A 20,182-nucleotide genomic window follows, 5' to 3' on the forward strand; every position below is an offset into this window, starting at 1 on the left:
TGATTAAGGTTCTTCGACCTCACAGGGTTAAACAGACTGTATAGTGTTTCCTTCACTTTAGAGGACGTTACATTGACTTGAAGTCATTTCCTGGAAACTTTATCAAAACCTACCCATGACAACCTAAACTTAACTTTGAAACAAGCTTCAGCCTAAAATGTAATCTCCAAAGTTATTAGTTATTATTAGTAGTCACAGTGTGAACCTATAAACAGACTTATGTCACCCACAGCATGACTGGTATATGTACATGCACATATTTCTCGGCCTGGAGGTAGGTAATAGGGAATAGAGAGGCAGACACACAGGTATGTCTGCGCTCCAGACATGGGCTGAAAGCTCTGTGAGCAGACCAGCTTACGGCACTTTAATAATGCAGAGTGTGCGTGAGAGAGTGAGGTGAGCCACTAGAGGACTCTGTTATACACAAAATGAAGAACTGAACACATTTGGGAACGATACAGCCCGAGGCCCAGAATCAGGCCTCAGACCATCTCACTCTGGCATCTGACGTCCTTCAAGGAAACTAAACAACCTTAACCTCCCACCAGAGACAAAAAGGACACATTATTTTAAAGGTTCTTTAGGTAGATGACTGTAATAAGTCACATACCACACATCACATTAATTGCAACGTACAGTCCTGTTAAAAATGAGGTGCATCCCATGATTCAGTAGTTTGTAGTTCCGCCTTTAGTAGCAATAACATTAAGTAACTGTTTTCTGTATGACTTTTGCATCGCTTCAGACCAGTGAGGTTTGCAGGCTTTTGTTTATGCACATCTCTCTTTACATCAGGTTGAGTGTGTGACTGTGCCTCTGCGACAGCTAGATTCTTTTTGCCGCTGTGCTTGCGATCATTGTCCTGTTGCATGACCCAGTGTGGGCCAAGCTTTATCTGTCAGACATCTGAGATTCTACAATCAGATGTTCTCAGATTTTACTCTACAATACTTTGGTATACAGAGGAATTCGCAGTTGACTCAACTGCAAGGTGCACAGATCCTGCGTCTCCAAAACGAGCCCAAATCATGAACCCTTCATCACCATGGTGACAGCTGATACGAGGTGTTTGTGTTGATATTTGCATTTTCGCCAAACATGTCCACTGGACCTCATTCACCAGCTTTGTGTAGAAATAATTGTACCCAGAGCAAAAAAACAAAACTAGTGCACATAGAAAATCACTTTTGAATTTCAGGGGCATGCAGTGGGCCGTACTAGTTTCACTTTGCATATATTAGTGAACTAGAATCAATCTAAACCAACAAGCTTGCACAACCTGCGTAAGCAAAATATGTCCCCTTTAATATATCATTGTCAAAGAGAGAGGCTATGCTAATGAACTCAAAACAGAAAAAAAATATACGAGGAAGCACAAAACTAAAATTCATTACTGGAACTGGAATAAAGTCAAAGAGAAACCAAAGGATCAAACTCACTTTGGAATGTAAGGAACTGAAGGCAGGAACCAGAAATAAACAGCAACTAGAGCTCAGATATAAGAACTGTTTCAGATTATTAAACCTACAAATAAAAGAACCAAACCCCAGAAAAGATAAGCAGCTAAATGCACCCCTGGAAAATAATCAGGGAAATAGAGACCAGTGACCCTGTCATAAGAGAAAATAAAACCGCTTATTCAAAATTCAAAATAATAAAACAGAATTAGGAAACAAAGATCAAAATCAGGGACAATGAGAGGTTTGCAGCTACTTTAATTGGGCCTAAATTTTATCAGCTTTCCTTGTTAACTTCAATTTTCTGCTTCAGGCTTTGTGTTACATGATTGGGGACATTTGAGGTCTCTTCTATGCAAAATAGACCAACTGAGCACAATCTACCCCAATTTACAGAGAACATAAAAACACTGAGAGGCAACACATTTACTAAACAAAAAAGGAAAGCAGTGCTGCAGAAAGTCACTAAATCACTTCTCACTAATGATCATCACAAATTTTATAACCCGCAACAAAAATGTGGAGACTGACACCAGAGTTTTTAGAAGCATAGATTTTATTTTAAATTGCCTAACAAACTTAGCTGAAACAGTTAGCACCCCAAAGAGCATAAAGGCAAAGAAAAGTGGTATCTCATCAAGTCACCGTGCCTTTATCCCCAAAGTTTCCAATAATGAGCTCACAGTATTTGCAGGTAATCCCTGTGAGACCAAAGCTCAGACTTCAGACTGATTAACATCCTGTTAGACTTTTTGTTCTGCCCTCTGGTCCGTCTGATGTCACTGAGTGCAGATTTCACAAACATTGTCATATCAGATGGACATAAGAAGCTGCTGCTCCGTTCGGTTTTTGAGGGGCAGCGAATCAGAAGGAAGCTGGCTTAAAGGAGGAATATCTAAAACAGCTTATTTCAGTAAGGGGACGAAATAAGTGGATGCACTAGTATGAAACGAAGGATTATTTTTAACTATAAATCATGCAAAGTTACTCTTGTTGAGTAGATATTTTTAAAAACCGGAGCTGGAAATGAGCCAGAATATGTCTCTTTTAAAGTTCTTCTCTGTGCTACTATTTGATAAAAGCTTCTGAAAGCACTCCAGATCTCACAAAGTCACCTCTAATCTGTTTATTTTTTAATACACTGCCTGCATAAAGTGTTCAGCTGTCAATCACCCTGTAAAAATGTTTTCCCAGGAATCTTTGTGTTGATTTATTCTGAATAACTGGACTCTAGGTGCTTAAAACAGCCAAGTGGATACACTCTATGTTAAGTTCCCACAGTAATACAGTTCTTAGGTATCATAAGTTTATTTATAGAAATGCTACAGATTACTAAATATTAAGCGTGCAGTTTAAAGAATGAGGAGAAGATAATGTGAGTTTTTTAGGTCCTTTGATGTCTCTGTATTAAAGTAAGACTAATGCTTCAAACAGGCCAGTGAGAGCTGTGAAGGGAGAATTCCTTATTCACGACTGAGCGAGGCCACACTCTCTAATCCCAGACCCCTACCTGTCTGACTGCTACAGAGTCATGGGAAAAAAGCTCTCTCATACTTTGTTTCTCACACATACACATAAACACACTTTCTCCCTCTTCCAGACTTTCTTTTCTCACTCAATCCTCAGGCTCTCTCCAGCAAATCCCCCAGGAATCTCAGACCTGTGTGTGAACCAGGCTGCGGTCGGCAAGATATGAGTTTTTAAAGACTGGGAACAATACTGGATCTTCCTGGATTGAAGATGCCGACAGGCTTCATATCTGTAGATCTGACTACTTTAATGATAAATAGAAATTTCCCACTGCTGAATGAGGGACAGTCTGAAACCAAAACAACTTGACAAATAACAGATGATCTAAAAGCCAATAAACTTCATCACATGACTCATACTAATGGGTGGAGCATGAAGAACGGACCACATCTGATTTTTAATCTGAATATTATGAATATTTTGGTCTAAGCTCTAAATACCACAGACACTGAGATAATCACAAAGACAACGATGCTGTGTGTAAGCAGCAGCTAGTTATATTCAGAGTCACAGTGAAGCAGTTTTACTAAAAAATGTGGAACACTGGACGAGATCTTTACCTTCTTGTTATTCTAGTGATGGGTGTAAGTTTTGGTTCATGCCGCGGTTTCGATTAGTAGCAGCTTAAGTTCCCTCAGTGTTTCCCTATCATGTGTTTCCTTGTCTCTGACTTCTTGTTTACCGTGACCCTTCCTTTCTTTTGCTTCTCTTTGTTTCAGCATTCATGTCTGTATCCATCTACTATTTCCTGTTTTACTTTGAAAGGTTTGTCTTCTTTTGTGTCCTGATTGTCTTCACCTGTGTCTTGTTGGTCTCCTTTTGGTATCCTATCGGTTATTCTCAGTGGCCTCCCTGTGTTGCTGGTCTGTTTAATCTTTGGATTTGTCTGTTTTTGATCTTTATTAAAGACCAACTTTATTTTTTCTTTCATTTTCCTGCATTTAGGGCTTCATCTAATATCTAATATTTCTAATATTTTGCTCAAATCAACCCTGATACTCGTCTCCACCTTCACTACTTCTGCTCCCTGTATCTTTATTGTTTCTCCTGTCTCTTTCTCATTCACACACACTTACATTCTTCTTCTCTTCAGAGCGTACCTCCCACCTCTCCAGACTCTCTTCCTGTTCTTACTAAATAAGTTAGTTTTAGATTTTTAGTCTTGCAGCTGCAACCTCAGGAATGTTTAAGGATTTGCAAAACCTGTCTAAAAGGAAAGCACACAGCCTGAATCGAATGAGCAGCCAGCTGTCATTTTAGTCACGCAAAAAATTCACCCAAGCAACTTTCATCTACCGGCTGCTCATCACTGTGCATGCCAGTCATGGCTGAGAAATGACAATGGCTCTAACAACAAATCATACCTAATCAGTCTATGGCTAAACTCAGCAGCAGGTATCTTACCTGTTCAACAAATGTCATCCCAGCCTTAGTTTCTCTGTCTCTAAATGAGACGTGCTCCAGGGCTGAGGTTCCAGCAAATGAATGGAAGTCTTTACTGTCACCGCACAAAGTAAGAAATGAATAACTCTGACAAAGCAAGGAGAATTTTAAATAAGTGATTATATGTACAGTCTTTTACTGAACCACACAATTGTCACCGTTCTTATTTAGAGAAGAAAAGAAGCTGCAAGTAAAACAATGAAATGTAGATTTTAAATCATGTAATAAATAAATATACTTATATTTAACTGGTACTATGCACTATAATTACATATTTTTCATGATGAGGTCTAATAGTAACAACACCATGTTGGAAGCTGTGACTGAGATTGTTCAAAGAAGCTATGAAAGATGAAACTCCTGGGTCTGAAAGGTGAAGCCTATGAAAGGTTTCTGCTACTGAAAACAAAATACCATCCATAATTCTAAATTTAAGGTTAGCCATCTCAAAATTTCAACTTACTGACTCAAATTTGTGAGCAAGTCTAAATTGTGAGACAATAACCCGAAAAATGGGAATTTGAAATATCTGTTTAACGCTGCCTGAAAATAAATAAATAGATAAATAAAAATGAAAAAATTCAGTAGCAAAAACAAGCTTCCATCGATGCCAAAAATGCATTAAACGTTCATTTCAATGGCTACCAGGAAGGTGGCGCCTACCTGTTGCAGACACAGATAATGGACAGCTGGAGACCTGAATGCCAGCTAGTCATTCCAGTTAATACTTAAAGTCATCGAGTAGGGTAACATCTTTTTAGAACAGATGTCCGTCGTGATACAACCCCAAAGGGCTTTATGTCTCCTCCCATGTTGACAGCAGGGATTTGTGTTTGTTGTGAATGTGAAAACAGCTCTGAATCACTAAAAACTTTCCTGATGAGTTACACAGTTACACATCTTCATTGCATGTGATGTCAGGGCAGCTGGCTGGTACGTATTAATACAGGGTACAGAAACCAGGCAGGATGTTTTCCACCATTTTCGTATCTTCTCCTGCTTCAGTTTTGTTTTATTTCTTGTAAATCAGGACCCAAAGGTTTTAACACACCTAGACTGGACGGTGAGAAAAATCCAAAGACACAAAAGACAGTTTTTGGTCCGAAACTGTGTGGGCTACAGTAGGAGCACCTTCTGATTTCATCTGTTGCACACAGTTGGGTGTGCCGGACTCAGTGCTGCCAGCATAAATGAATTTGTTTACATTGTGTCATGAATGTGATCCAATATTCGTACTATTTAGTATGCCAGAAAAATGAGACCATATTTCACTGTATCACAACTCAAAGGTAAGTTGGGAATACCAGGAAGCTCCACAGACTGTGACGGATATATAAGCAAAAGGGTTAAAAGTTCAAGTTGCAGTTTTACAGCCAAGTAATAAGTCCCACCTTTAGGCGTACTGAATGCACATACTTTGTAAGGGCAGCTGCAGGACAGGCTGAAAGTGAGCAGACATGGTATGTGATTTTAAAAGGAAGCAGTAAAGAGAGATCAAAGGTGAATGCAAAGGTGAAAGCTTATCATATGGAGAGGTGGAGGGAAGGGAAGCAACAGAGGAACAGACTGCTTAGGCGTCAATTTCCTTCCTATCCAACACAGCTCCGTTTGGAGCAGCAAAGAGCACACTAAGAGCAAAGTGAGCAGAGATTATTATCACAGAAATAACAGTTTCACACAGCATGTCATGTCCAAAAAGAGATAAAACACTGTGTAAGGTAATTTGTTCAGACGTTACAGTCATTTTGGGTTGTTTGCACAGAGCTGATGGTCTGTGGGAAAGTTCTGGGAGTCGCCTCATGAGCCTGAGGCACAAAATCTGTCTAATTAAGTTTTTGTAAAGAACATAAAAAATATTGTGAAATTAAATCAAACTTGAACAGAACCGCTCTGGATATAAAGACAGCATTACCTGGAAAAACAGAATTACTTACAAGTTTTCAGGCTCTGTCCTTTATATAGCAGCTGTTTTATCAGCAGCAAGTCGTGCAAAATATTATCTGTGGTGTGGATGGATTGCTTGAATTTGTTTCATCTCTTAGATAAAAGTGATATCTGTGTAAATATTGACTCTGCCTTGTCACCTTAGAGGGGGAGCTGCTTTTACCCCTGGGATGTGTTGTCGCTCAGGCTTTGGATTGCTCCAAAGGCTGTGAGACCGCAAGAGAACGACTGAAAAGTGACAGGCTTTATGGGAGAGAGTGTACATGGAGCCGAAAGTTCATGATGTAAGTGGTTTTACAATCGCAAGAGAAGAAAGACGCTCCACATGAACAGCTCAGTTTGGAAGAGGCCAGGCTGAACCAGTGTGCGACAGAGAGTTTGCTTTATTATAGACTCTTTGCTGGGATTTCTGCTTCAGTAGGAAATTTAGGCCGAAACAAACTTCATAACTACAGACCCCTCTGAAAACCTACTCCATAACTTGGATTTTAACTACACATTGGATTCACGCCTGCAACTGCTGTGATTGGCCTGTTTAGTACCATCAGTTCCTTCACTTCAGGCTACTTTTAAGTTTTGTAATTTAACAGTGAGAGAATAAAAACTATCCATTATACGAAAACAGAAAAAACGACTACAACAAAGATTTGGGAACCAGGTTTTTGTTGGCTGTGATTGAACTCAAACTTGATGTGTTTTCCTCTGTGCTGCAGTTCTTTTGTGCAGGTTTGAACCTCCATCCCAACCAACTACCACGTCCACATATCAAGTCTGGACTAAAAAACCTCCTGTAGCCATGTATGCTTTATATTCTGAGATACAGGAAGGTACTATAGATGTGTAAAGGGTTTAGCAACTAGCCGTGAAATGAATGTAAATTCTCCATGTTCTCCGATAGTCCAGAACACAACACCTCTGCTTACTTTTGTTGCTCTCACCCCAGACACATCTGGCCAATGAGCAGACTGAACATGTGGTTTTTCGTGACGCATTTTGGTGCGCTTGGATTTTTCTCTGTGTGAAAATAAACCAAATCACAGGGAAAAGCTACAAGTTTACAACTCCTCGACTGATTGTGATCAGGTGTGAAAACGCCCTGAAACACCAGGACACGGCAACACAGGAATTAACACATAATGCGCCATTACAAGCATAAATGCAACAACATTGGCTACTATATCATAGACTCTACAAAATCTAAATGGGGCCTGAAGAATTGAAAGCAAGTGATGTATGGTTGTCTTCAGGGAGCTGATCAAACGGGTATCAAAGATATATGAGGAAGATGAATGGATGTTACATGTTCTGGTGAAATGAATGAATGAATACCAGCCTGAGCAGCATGTTCATTTGGAATGATTTTTACTCATGTGACCAGCTGCTGACTGTTTGTGCCAGAGGAAAACTGCTGTTTTTTAAGGTTTCTGATAGTTTGCATTTAGGTTTCTTGGGTTATGTTTGAATTTTTTGATCCCTGATTTTGATTTCTTAATTATTCTAATAATCAGCTTGAGTTCTTGTGACATTACTGAGCCTGTTTTCATTATTAGCCTGGTATGCTGATCTTTTATTGTGTTGTGGGTCTTCTGGTTTTTATAGAATTTTGAATTCCTGTTACTGTCCTTCAGTTAGTTTTGAGTTCTTGATTTGTGTTTCTCTTTAGTTGTCTCAGTGTTTTTCTATCAGTCCTTGCTCCTGTCTCATTTTTGTGCTCATGTTTTGTCTCCCTTTGTCTGTATTTTCTGTTTTACTTTAAAGAGCAACTGCAACAGGGATTTGAACCAGGTAGGCAGTCTTTCTGGTAAGTCTTTATTTCAGAGCCAAGATACACAGGTACTTCATGTAAAAGGCTACCAGGGTAAGCAGCCAGACTTTCCAGTACTAGAATGTTTTCAGCAGGCGGGGCCAGAGTGGGTCAGGCAGTCTCTTACCTGCCTGCCTGACCCACTCTGACAAACCAGCTGTAATTAGAGGCCTGAGCAACATGAGGTCAACAAGCTGAAGAGTGGTGATGGAAGCCAGGTTTATATATTCAACTGATTGAATGGATAGAAAACAGGTGAGCCAGAGACCACACCCACTCGGAGAAGGAAAGGCAGATTCTGTATATGAACAATGGGGGAAACCCTGACAGCTCGCTTTGTGCCACACAAACACATCTTCCTCTGTTTGTGTGTGTTGGTGTTCTCTTTGTGTTTCTGCCAGTTTTTATACTTTTGTTTTTGTGGTTCTTGTTTAATTTTTCTTTTTCACGTTGTAAACAGCCGGTAAATGATTCCCTTTTTGTTCTGCACCATCTGACTTTGTGTGCTGCATTTTGCTTCCTCCTCTATACAATCCACCCACAAAACAAAACAATAAAAAAAAAACATCCGTTCTGCTCCAGTTATATTAAATCAATACTTTCTAGGCATAATCAATAATAATGTTGGTGTAAAGTTCATGCATGCTAGATATAAGTTACGTCATAACCATGACAAATGGTGGTTAGAGCAGTCTGAAGCCTGAGCTTTGAGTTCATGAGGGTTACTCTGACCTCAATTGAAAATTTGGCATTTGATGTTTAATATGATCCTCCACCACTGTAATGGAATATTTGCATTTGTGGTGAGAAGTTTATATACAGTCATCATGGCATGAATGTCGTGGTAACTTTGGGCTTTTAATGAGTTCTTTTAACCTGCTCTTTTTCCAGGCAGGAATGATTGTATATACACACACTCCCTTAAATGTTTTAATAGGCAGTTCTACAGTGACTTAACTTGACAAGTCCAAGGCCCATTAACTTATTAGTGATCACTGATCTTAATGGTGATTGACTGCAACTGGTAGTTTCTCTTTGCCATCATTTCGCTTCTACATCATACAACAACTGAACACTAGGAGTCCAGGAAACTCAAGGAGGAGCTCGTTGATGGCCAAAGTGTCAGCAGCTTGCAAAGGGACATTAATGGAGATGTATGTACAGATATGAGACTCTATATACACTTCTGAACCCGTGTGAAGTAGACAAAATCCTTCTGCAAAATTCAAACTTCTGCACATTATTGTGTTTTAATTATTGTGTTTGGCATGAACTGTCACTTAAAAAAAAAAAAAAATCACGGGTTAGAAAATGCTCATATTGGTCTGAATAAGCTCTCTGTTGACCACACAGCAGCTGCTTCAGGCTTCATTACCACAGAGTGACTCCAGACATTTCCTTTTAGCAGCTGGTATCTGTGGCCAGCTTCACTTTTAGCTTTCAGCTCTCTCGCACTGTATTTAGGTGGCAACCTCTGTATAGCCATCACTCTCGGCGTCGGTATTTTCTGCAGCTTAACCAAAGATGAGCTAATCTTGTCTGGCTGGTGTTTTGGCAGGAAACTTGTGATTTAACCATCACACACAGATATGTGTTTGTACTGTTCCTTTGAACATTTTATCTGAGAAGTTAATCAAACACAATAACCAATGAATATTCTTTATATAGTCGGAAAACAAACAATTTCCAAAAAGTCCATGGTAGTATTCTACAAGGTTGTTTTTTTTGTCTTAAAAAAAGAGATATTTGCTGACTACATGTTTAAACCAAATATTTTAAAATTATATGTGGATTAAAGCACTGGAGGTAATAAAAAGCACTTAAGGCAGAACTTTCCCTTTAATTCCAATTAGCTTAGCAACTGCCCTTTAATAGCTTCCCTAACTTGTTTATAGCAAAGAGTGCTACACCATCTAATAGCAAGGTAACCTACAGAGTTACATTATACTCAATATATACACATAGAAAGTACAATATTTAACACATAAAAAAGTCATTTTGGCCACTTGATCAGTGGAAACTGTAAAATGTCTAAACACTAATGTTTATGAAGCTTTTAATTGCTATGGAGCAACATTGACACATTTGCAGAGACATAACACATTTAGTACACCATTCTGAATTCGTGGTTGCAGCTGTAGAATGGTAGGCCGTGATTGGCCATCACCGCAGGCCATTACTGTAAACTGGCGGACATCATGGCTCAGGAAACCACTCGATGACACCATCCCCTGACTGAAAGCTACAGTCACAAGTAAAACCAACGCATATGGAACCTGTATTCTTTTTAATGGTCAGCAGGGGTCAAGTCCTGTTGTATAGAAGTCTGTGAGAAAATAGTCTTTTTCTTTGCTGATTTATGACCTCAGTAAACAGCTTCCTGGTGCATTTATGGTCTCCATTTCCACTTTTAAATCTTATCTATTACAACGTAATGTTATTTTTTCTAATGTCATTGTCCCATTTAGAGTAAAACAGCACTTCGCTAACAAATGAGTAATGTGATTTGGCTACATCCATGTTTTATGCAGAGTTTGTAGTTTCAAGCAACCAGGCATCAAGTTACCCGCCCTTATTTTTGTTTTTAAATGGAAAGCTTGATGACATTATTCATATCAGTCGCTTCATGTCAGCTGAACACAATACCTCAGAAACTGCTGGAAAACTTCTTTTTTTTTCCTAAAATGTCATCTCAGATTCAGCTTCTGTCTGGCTTTAATGTTCTTTTCAGTTTAAAGTCCAAGAACAGACTGGATTGGTCAGTTCACAGAGGGAGTCTGACCAATCCATTCAGTATTTGGGTATTCATACAAGGCTTTACTTTGAAAGGGAGAACACCTGTCAGGAAAATATTGCAACACGCAAATCAAGTGTCCAGTGCTGGGAAGTGATGCAATCATTTGCATTTACAGAGGCATCATTCACTCATCATATGTGCACACATGTCAGCAGTCTGTCTGTGAACCCATTAGCTCAAAGTTTTGCATGAATTCTTATAAAACTTTGAAGGAGTGTAGCATGGTGTTCTGGTAGTGGTCATGTTAATCTATGAAAATTTGGCATTCACCCACCAAAATCTTCAAGGTCAACTTAATGATTAATCAGTCAAAACAACAACAACAATAAGTTGTATAACTTGGAAACTATGATTCCTACAAGTGTGGTGGGTGTTGTCAAAATATAGAGTTAAACTCCTTCAAGGTTTATGGACTGATATGAAGGTCAAAGCCTATGTTTCTCACTGCCATTGTTTGTGTAACATGCAGGCATGTATGGAACACTATGAGTCTAAATATCACATCACTTTATTACGACTTTGTTATGAACCCTATGGAAACAGTTATAATCATTTAAATATATAACAATTTGAATACACATACAATGTTTTTGAATGAGTATATTTTTTTAAAGAAAACGAAATTACATGAATTTTTACTAAACTATGAAATGCTTCACATGTACCATATCCACATGTATAAAAATGAAATTATACTGAACATAATTATATTAAAATGGGTTTCAACAGGACAGATAACATAGTCCTACACTTTGCACTTGTTTTTGCTGCACGACAAAAAGTTAAATATATTTAAAAAATAAATAAATTAAATAAATACATTATTCCCTTTAAATCAAATACTGCTACAGAGGTTTGGTGTGCTCTTCCTTAAATTGTGTTTGCTATTCTGAACTACAGATACTTATTTTCAGTAGAGGCAGACATATTGAGTGTGTGCAACTATACGACCTGAAGTAAAAACTCTTAACATAAATGTTTATCTGGCTAAAGCCACCAAAGCAATGCCCTTCTCTGTTTAAAGCTACTGCCCCGCAGCTCTGAGGACATTTGAATAAACAAATTTTTTTCTCTGTTGCACTCCAGGAAAATGTATAAAACAGGATGTTTTGATATTTGGTTTTTATGCCTGGAAACTTTTGTGTGTGTGTTGTTTGTACTTAGCTGCATACTGCAAACAAGCTTAGTGACAGCCGCGATTCACTCCCAAAACATCCATTGTCACTGTGCATGTGTGTGTGTGTGTGGGGGGGGGGGGGGGGGGGGGGGGGGGGGGGGGACCAGATGATCCATTGTTATGTGTTTGCTGACATGGTGCATCATCCGCAGGGCTGCTACTGTTGCTTTCCCAGCAGCACAATGAGCAGTCAATGCAGAGATGCTGAGCCCAACGCTGCACGGCTTTATTTAGCTGAATGAAACATACACACATTTACACACACACAGCGCAAGGAAAAGTGTGTGTGTGTGTGTGTGTGTGTGTGTGTGTGTGTGTGTGTGTGTGTGTGTGTGTGTGTGTGTTGGCATCTCAAAAGAAGACAAGAGTTCAGAAGTTTTTGCAGCAACAGAAATTCTTTTCTTCACTCTGAAAAATTATATTTAGACATAATCCGATGTGGTTTGATAAGAGCAGTCAGTTTTCTTTAAAAACACACACACACACACACACACACACACACACACACACACACACACACACACACACAGTCAGAATATTAGCTTCTGGAGATGTTTCTGCTTCTGAATTAGCTGCACAGGGTCATCTAAATGCCAAATCTGTAAAATGAGATGAGAAATGCACAGAGTTATAAAAGCTTCATTGTTCCGTATCTGCTGTCTTGTGTTTGAGCTTTGGAAACCGAGTAGATAAGATGCAGTTTGCGGCAGATTAAAGTTCAAGACACGAGATATTAACATCTTAAAAAAAAAAAACATAGCCTGGTTAAAATGAAATATGAAGTGATGGCTGCAGTGAATATACAAAGTTATATAAGGCTCATTCATGCTTTGAGAACTACATGGTTATTTACATGGTTATTGTGTGATACTGTAAGAGCTTTAATACATTAGAGAAGACATTCATATATATATATATATACACTGACCGAGTGCTCAGTGAATACCTCAGGCAGCAGAAACCCAAGAAAGAGGAGGGAGACGAGGAACCATCATGGAAGGACAGGCCCCTGCACGGTATGTACCACCGGCAGATAGAGGAGGTGGCTGATATCCAGAAATCCTACCAGTGGCTGGACAAAGCTGGACTGAAAGACAGCACAGAGGCACTAATCATGACAGCACAAGAACAAGCTCTGAGCACAAGATCCATAGAGGCTGGGGTCTATCACACCAGGCAAGACCCCAGGTGTAGGCTGTGTAAAGATGCCCCAGAGACAATCCAGCACATAACAGCAGGGTGCAAGATGCTAGCAGGCAAGGCATACATGGAACGCCACAACCAAGTGGCCGGCATAGTGTACAGGAACATCTGTGCCGAGTATAACCTGGAAGTCCCGAGGTCAAAGTGGGAGATGCCCCCAAGGGTGGTGGAGAATGACCGAGCTAAGATCCTGTGGGACTTCCAGATACAGACGGACAAAATGGTGGTGGCTAACCAACCGGACATAGTGGTGGTAGACAAACAGAAGCAGACGGCCGTAGTGATCGATGTAGCGGTTCCGAATGACAGCAATATCAGGAAGAAGGAACACGAGAAGCTGGAGAAATACCAAGGGCTCAGAGAAGAGCTCGAGAGGATGTGGAGGGTGAAGGTAACGGTGGTGCCCGTGGTAATCGGAGCACTAGGTGCGGTGACTCCCAAGCTAGGCGAGTGGCTCCAGCAGATCCCGGGAACAACATCGGAGATCTCTGTCCAGAAGAGTGCAGTCCTGGGAACAGCTAAGATACTGCGCAGGACCCTCAAGCTCCCAGGCCTCTGGTAGAGGACCCGAGCTTGAAGGATAAACCGCCCGCAGGGGCGTGCTGGGTGTTATATATATATATATGGAGAGAGGGGGGGAGCAGCAGATAAGTCAAAATAAGTCAAATTTATGACAAAAGTTTAAGAAAACAAACATAGGATGAGTAAATCTGAGTAAATCTGAGAGCTCTACTTATTGAAAAGGTTCTTTTTCACCAGTTTCACTGAGTGCTGCTGATTGTTGGGTTTTTTCTTTATATTGTAGGGTCTTACCTAAAGTGATTTGAGAATACTGTTACTGGTACTATAATTTATGACTGTACAAATACTGAACTGTGACCTGTATGTGTTCAAATTAGAAACATTTGAAGAAACTTTGCTCTCTTGGTCTGACGAGACATGCCGTTGGGAATGCTGTGCAGGTTAATATGGGATAATTGAAACCGCTTTAGCCTGCCTATAGTTGCTGTGAATCTGCAAGCCATTGTGTAACCCACCTCTCCCCAGCCTCTCAATTTATGCCACATCTGATTTAATAAAATCTTGCAGAAGGTGGCTGTAGCTCAGGTGGCAGAGCAGGTCAGCCACTAATCAGAAGGTCGGTGGTTCGATCCCAGGCTGCCTCCTGGCTGCATGCCAAATATCCTTGGGCAAGATACTAACCCCATGTTTGCCTACTGGTGGTGGTCAGAGGGCCCGGTGGCGCCAGTGTCCGGCAGCCTCGCCTCTGTCAGTGCGCCCCAGGGCAGCTGTGGCTACAATGTAGCTTACCATCGCCAGTGTGTGAATGTGTGTGTGGATGGGTGAATGACTGAATGTAGTGTAAAGCGCTTTGGGGTCCTATGGACTAGAAAAGCGCTATACAAATGCAGGCCATTTACCAAGTCCTGACTGAAGTGAAGTTTATCTCGCCTTGTGTGAACCAGGGGATAAATGCCATAAAAATCATTAATAACTGTGACACAAACTTTCCTGAAAGGCAGAAACAGACACAGAAATCATTATTCTGAATGCTTTCTCTCCTCCTCATAGCTGAACAATCATGACAGGAATTGGGTGTAGCTGCGTTTGTCCCATTAGAAACTTACAGTAACCGTGAGATGTCATAAAGGTGTGTGACAACCGGATCTCATGCGCTGTTTCACCGAAAAGCAGTTCTGATTAAGATTACTCACCCCCGAAAGGGTGAAGAGATGATTCATTGGATGACAAACTAAATTCCACATTTTGATCACAGTAAAATGAAGAAAATCAGCAAATTCTCAAAGATAAAATTCTAAAATTACTCAGCTTTTTTCTGGTTACATGATTACAGTAGATTTCTTATAATTCCTCCCCCACCCCCCACCCACCCCCCCCCCCCCCACCCCCCAATAAAAAAAGAAAAAGAAAAGAAAAAGCAATATTTTTGAATCAGATTGAATCATGTCAGTTACATATCTGGGATATTGATCTGGTCAGTTAAGCGGCAGAGGGGTTTTTAATCAATTTCAGCTGCTTTGATGTTAATGAAATTAACAACACGTGCCACACAGATTGGCTACTTGTCCAAGTTTCTCACCCTATGATAGCTGGGATAGGCTCCAGCAGCCTCTTGGATGGATGGATGGATGGATGGATGGATGGACAACAACCCCCAAAATAGTAATGGTTGTATAGGTGGCTTTGTGTAAATGTCATAAAAGTTTTTATGGGTTAGAGTAAACTAATAAAGCGAATACAACAGTAATCCCGTTTTCCAGCTTCTTTATTTAATAAGGAAGATAAAGAAAAGCGTGATATACACAGCATGCCATGTAAGCCCATAGAACACGCAGTACAAACAGCTCCCTATCAGCGTCAATAGAAACTGTGGCTGTTATCAAGGTTTGGGGAAAAAAATGTTTTAAAAGTTTGAGAACATCCCCTCCTAGCTCGGCGCTGCATGTGTGGTGAAGATATTCAGAGTGAGGGAGAGGAGATGATGACAAAGGAGAGCTCCTTCAGAAAAAAAACCTCCATGAATTATTCAGCTCTCCCTTTGTCTGCTCTCCATTTATCTCTCAATCCGTTCTTTTTCTCCTCTCTTCCCCGAGCTGCTGCAGACTCTGACAGCTTTATTGTAGCTGCTGGGAGATACTCTGCAAGTGTGTGTGTGTGTGTGTGTGTGTGTGTGTGTGTGTGTGTGTGTGTGTGTGTGTGTGTGTGCGTGCGTGCGTGTGTGTGTGTGTGTGTGTGTCTATATTGATGTTCGTGTGAAGCTCAGGGCGTTTGTGATGTGCGCTTATATACTGTGAATGTGCTGTATAATACTGCCTTGTGTCCACCCCCCCTCCACATACACACACACTCACACTACTTTAAATAGCCTGATAATTAGACAGGCAAATTACAGTCCTTTCTGCCTGCCTGCAGCTGAGGACTGTGGGAAACGTAGGCAGCTTAAGTGTTTCCTTTATTGCACGGATGGCATGGGACCAGGAGGGTTTTTTTCTTCTGGATTTATAAAGACTGAGGAAGACAGAGGACAGGGTTGGTGTGGTTATCTGGGTGCAGGTTTATTATCTTTTTGTTCAGAATGTGCAGTGCACTGTAGGAACTGCATGCAGATTCGATGCTTATTAATATGATAACGATGTGCTCAGAAAATAAAACACTCCCAGGAGCAGCAGGGAAGAGAAAGATGGCAGAATTTGACTTATGAAAATTAAAAAAGGGACCTTGAATAAATGCCAGTGATGAAATTGTAAAGCAGAAAGCCTCACATTTGAGTCTGTTTAAAGAGTGACGGATGATCTGCAACCCTTTAAAAGGAAACAGGACTTTGCACACAGGAGGAAGAGCAGAAATTTAAAATGAAAAACTTTAATCTAGGCTGAGGTCGGGTAGAAGGGTAGAAAGTCCATAAACAGGCCAGGAAAATCCAACAGGAATCAATACGGATTCACCAGGAAATGTGTGGAAAAACAGGAGAAAATAGTTTGAAAGCTTGAAAGCTAAGCTATGCAAAGACAATACGGCAGCTGAGGAGCGCTATGTAGGAAGTGTACATGTATATGAGGGAGACTGACTGGCTTACTTACTAATTAAAAGGAATGTAAGAACAGCAACGATCAAGAACCAAGCATGTTTTCCTCCTGGATGAATATAATGATCCAGGAAAGGGTCTATATAATTTTAAAGCCTCACACAATTTAAATCAAATTTGACTGATGACCTCTGTGACCACTCACCATGGAAAAGTAACACATTACACATTATTTTTCCTAAAGGTAATGCAGTACTTAGCAGTTTGTTAAACTACTTGTTTCTTGTTCACAGTCTGACCCCTAGTCTAGTCTAACCCTGTGGTTATAATAAGGAAGGTAAAATTTATGTTGTGCTGTTTCCAAGTATTCAGATGCCCCATGACAGCAGGGGAAAGATTTACTTTAGTTTTCTGCTTGCTGTATTTCAGGTTAGTCAGTATTTACTACCTCAGTGACTGGGCTCCCAAATCATTCTAAATCCCATTGTTCTTAGAGGTTGATTACACACAGTGTGTGAGTACACTGCTGCTTACTCACACACTCACATGCACACACTTGTAAATGTAGTCACCATGCAGACAGGTACAGCAGCATTCATAGTGTATGTGACCTGTCTGTTGTTCTGAATATTTAAAACCAGTTTAACTGGCAGTGCAGCTCCGTCTTTCCTTCCCTTATCTCACCTTAAATACATAAACACGGAGTGTTTGACTCAGTTGGCCGACCCAAGGTAACACCGCAGGTGTTTTCCTTTGGTCTCAGTAGAGCTGAGAACACGTAAAGAATCCTTTCTCCACTCTTACTGACCTTTTAACTTCCAGAGGGCTTCTGCTGCTTTTTAGCCTACAAGCATAGATTTAGAAACTACAAAGTGTTCAAATCAGTCATCGGTCCTTACAGCTTCAGTTGGTTGGTTGAACCTAACCCTGACACTAAGCAGGTCACTGGTAACCTGGCAGATCAATGTCTTTTTCAGAATTGGCTACCAGGATCTGTTGACCTGCAAGCATGATCCTCTGCACATGTTAGCCATGTGCATGCAGCTGAATTAAGGCTATACTGGCAGAATAGTAAAAACAGAAAAAAAGTATATAAAAGATGGATGCAACTTGCAACATGTGGTTCTGGACTCCCAATTTTTAGCTTTTTTTAATGCTGTGAAGTTGCTCGTTGTAACATAAAAGTCTTTGAGGACAGACTCAGTTTTTGAGATAACCACAAGTGGCCACAAGAAAAACTGCAGTTTGTGGCACTAACATGTTAGCTTCAATACTCAGCCCTACATGACTGTCCTTGATTGGCCAGCACTCATAAGTACTCACTCTTCTCTCTTTCACTTCTTCTCTGTCTCTTACATTCACGCTTTTTAAAAGCTCTCCTGCAGATTTTATGTAATTCGTAGTATAACCGGAGCAATTACTGGAAGAGATGATACATTGTCCTCGTGTATGTCTTATAGATTTATTGTTACAGTTTACACTACAGCCATATTTGATCCAGACCTGGCTCTTCAAGCGGACAGCATGATAGGGTTTGTCTAATGTAGATACAGCAAAGTTGAATGAATATCAAATTTATAGGTAAAATAAACAAGCCATAGTTTACTGATTCTCTGATTTTAGCTTTTATTTCACTAAAATTCATTCTGGCTCTTTTGTCAGTGTTTGTGATTTAAAAAGAAAAGCACTGATGTGAACCATTAAAATTTACAATGAGTATAAACCTGGTTTAGGTTCGTGTTAGTAGCAGCTATGGCTGGGTGAGTGTTTGGGAAATGAATGTAAATCAGTGTAATGTCCTCTGAAGTGATGGCGACACGACATTCTCTTTGTGTGCATGTGTGTGTGTGTGTGTGTGTGTGTGTTTTACTCTGAGTCTGGCTCTATCAGAGGCCTTTGTGTCACAGTCTGCTGGTGACAAGAGCTGACTTAATGGAGTGGTGCTGAGTGGTGGAGGCTGACACACACACACACACACACACACACACACACACACACACACACACACGCACACACAATGACTTACACAAATTTTCTTGTAACTTATCTCACCTTATCTTTAATGTGCAATTACTGAGTAGGCCATCATTACTTTCTGAAGGAATTATGTGACTCTGCTGGTAAAAGTAAAATAATGTGGCAAATATTTGCATAATTTCTCAACTACATGGCTTCACTAAATATCAGTTTCATTTTTTTAGATGCTGTTTGCGTTACAGCTGGGTCCAACAAAGGAATACGATAACAACAAGGTTTAATGGAAGAACGTTTATGGTGAACGAGACAGATGAAAACAAAAGTTGGTGCAAGAGAGGGACGAACAAAACTCAGGCGTTGGCAGCTCAGCTATTCAGGTTGAGATGGAAACAACTCCAAATGAAAACAAGATGCAAGATTTGGTTAGAAACTGAGACATGTTTTATGTTTGCAAATAACCAACACATGTCCAGAGTGTGAAATATTTAAATTTTATAGGGAATTCTGCTTTTAAATTGTGTCTTCATCCATAATTTTACAGAAAACGGCATGTTAATGTTAATGTTGCTATACTGTATAGGTGTATATCTGTGAGCATGAGGATTAATAATAAAGACCTCTGCTATGACATGGCTCACAAGCTGCAATGTAAAGTGGAGACTGAAACCAGAGTTTTAACACAGGTTTTATTTTTATAATACTTAAAAAAAACTCAATTAAAAAAGAGAGGATGTGGCAGGATGTAGTATCTCTCTCTCTCTCTCTCTAAAGTGTAGATAACTGGCAATTAAGCCTTGGCAGTAGCCAGAGAGTCTCGCACTGCCACTGGAAGGTGACTCGAGGTTGCAGAGGGGCTTAACACTTGGATTTACTCTCAGTAATGATAATAAATGTACAGGATAACTGCTAACCCTGTAGTTCCTTTATTTGAGATGTTTGCATTCTTTTAATTGGAAATGTAAAACAAAAGAAAATGAAAAATGTACATTTAAAATAATTACTGTAACATGAGATAGCAGACACAGCAGATTATTCCATTTTAAGTGTTTAAACAACATGACAGCACTTTTCAATTCTGTTTTCAAACAAACAGGCTTTCTGACTAATGTAGGCCACTCTACACAGACAGAAAACAATGAAAAGACTCTAATACAGTGCTGGAAATAGAAAAAATAATATGCAGTACACAAATTTGCAATATAAGTTAACACTTTCTTATACTCTATTTAAATTTTTTGCCAGTTTCATTCTGTGTTAATGTGGATTTCTACTTTTTGTTAATCCGACACAAATTAATGAA

This window comes from Maylandia zebra, linkage group LG15 (genome assembly GCF_041146795.1).
Source record: "Maylandia zebra isolate NMK-2024a linkage group LG15, Mzebra_GT3a, whole genome shotgun sequence".
NCBI classification, from domain to species: domain Eukaryota; kingdom Metazoa; phylum Chordata; class Actinopteri; order Cichliformes; family Cichlidae; genus Maylandia; species Maylandia zebra.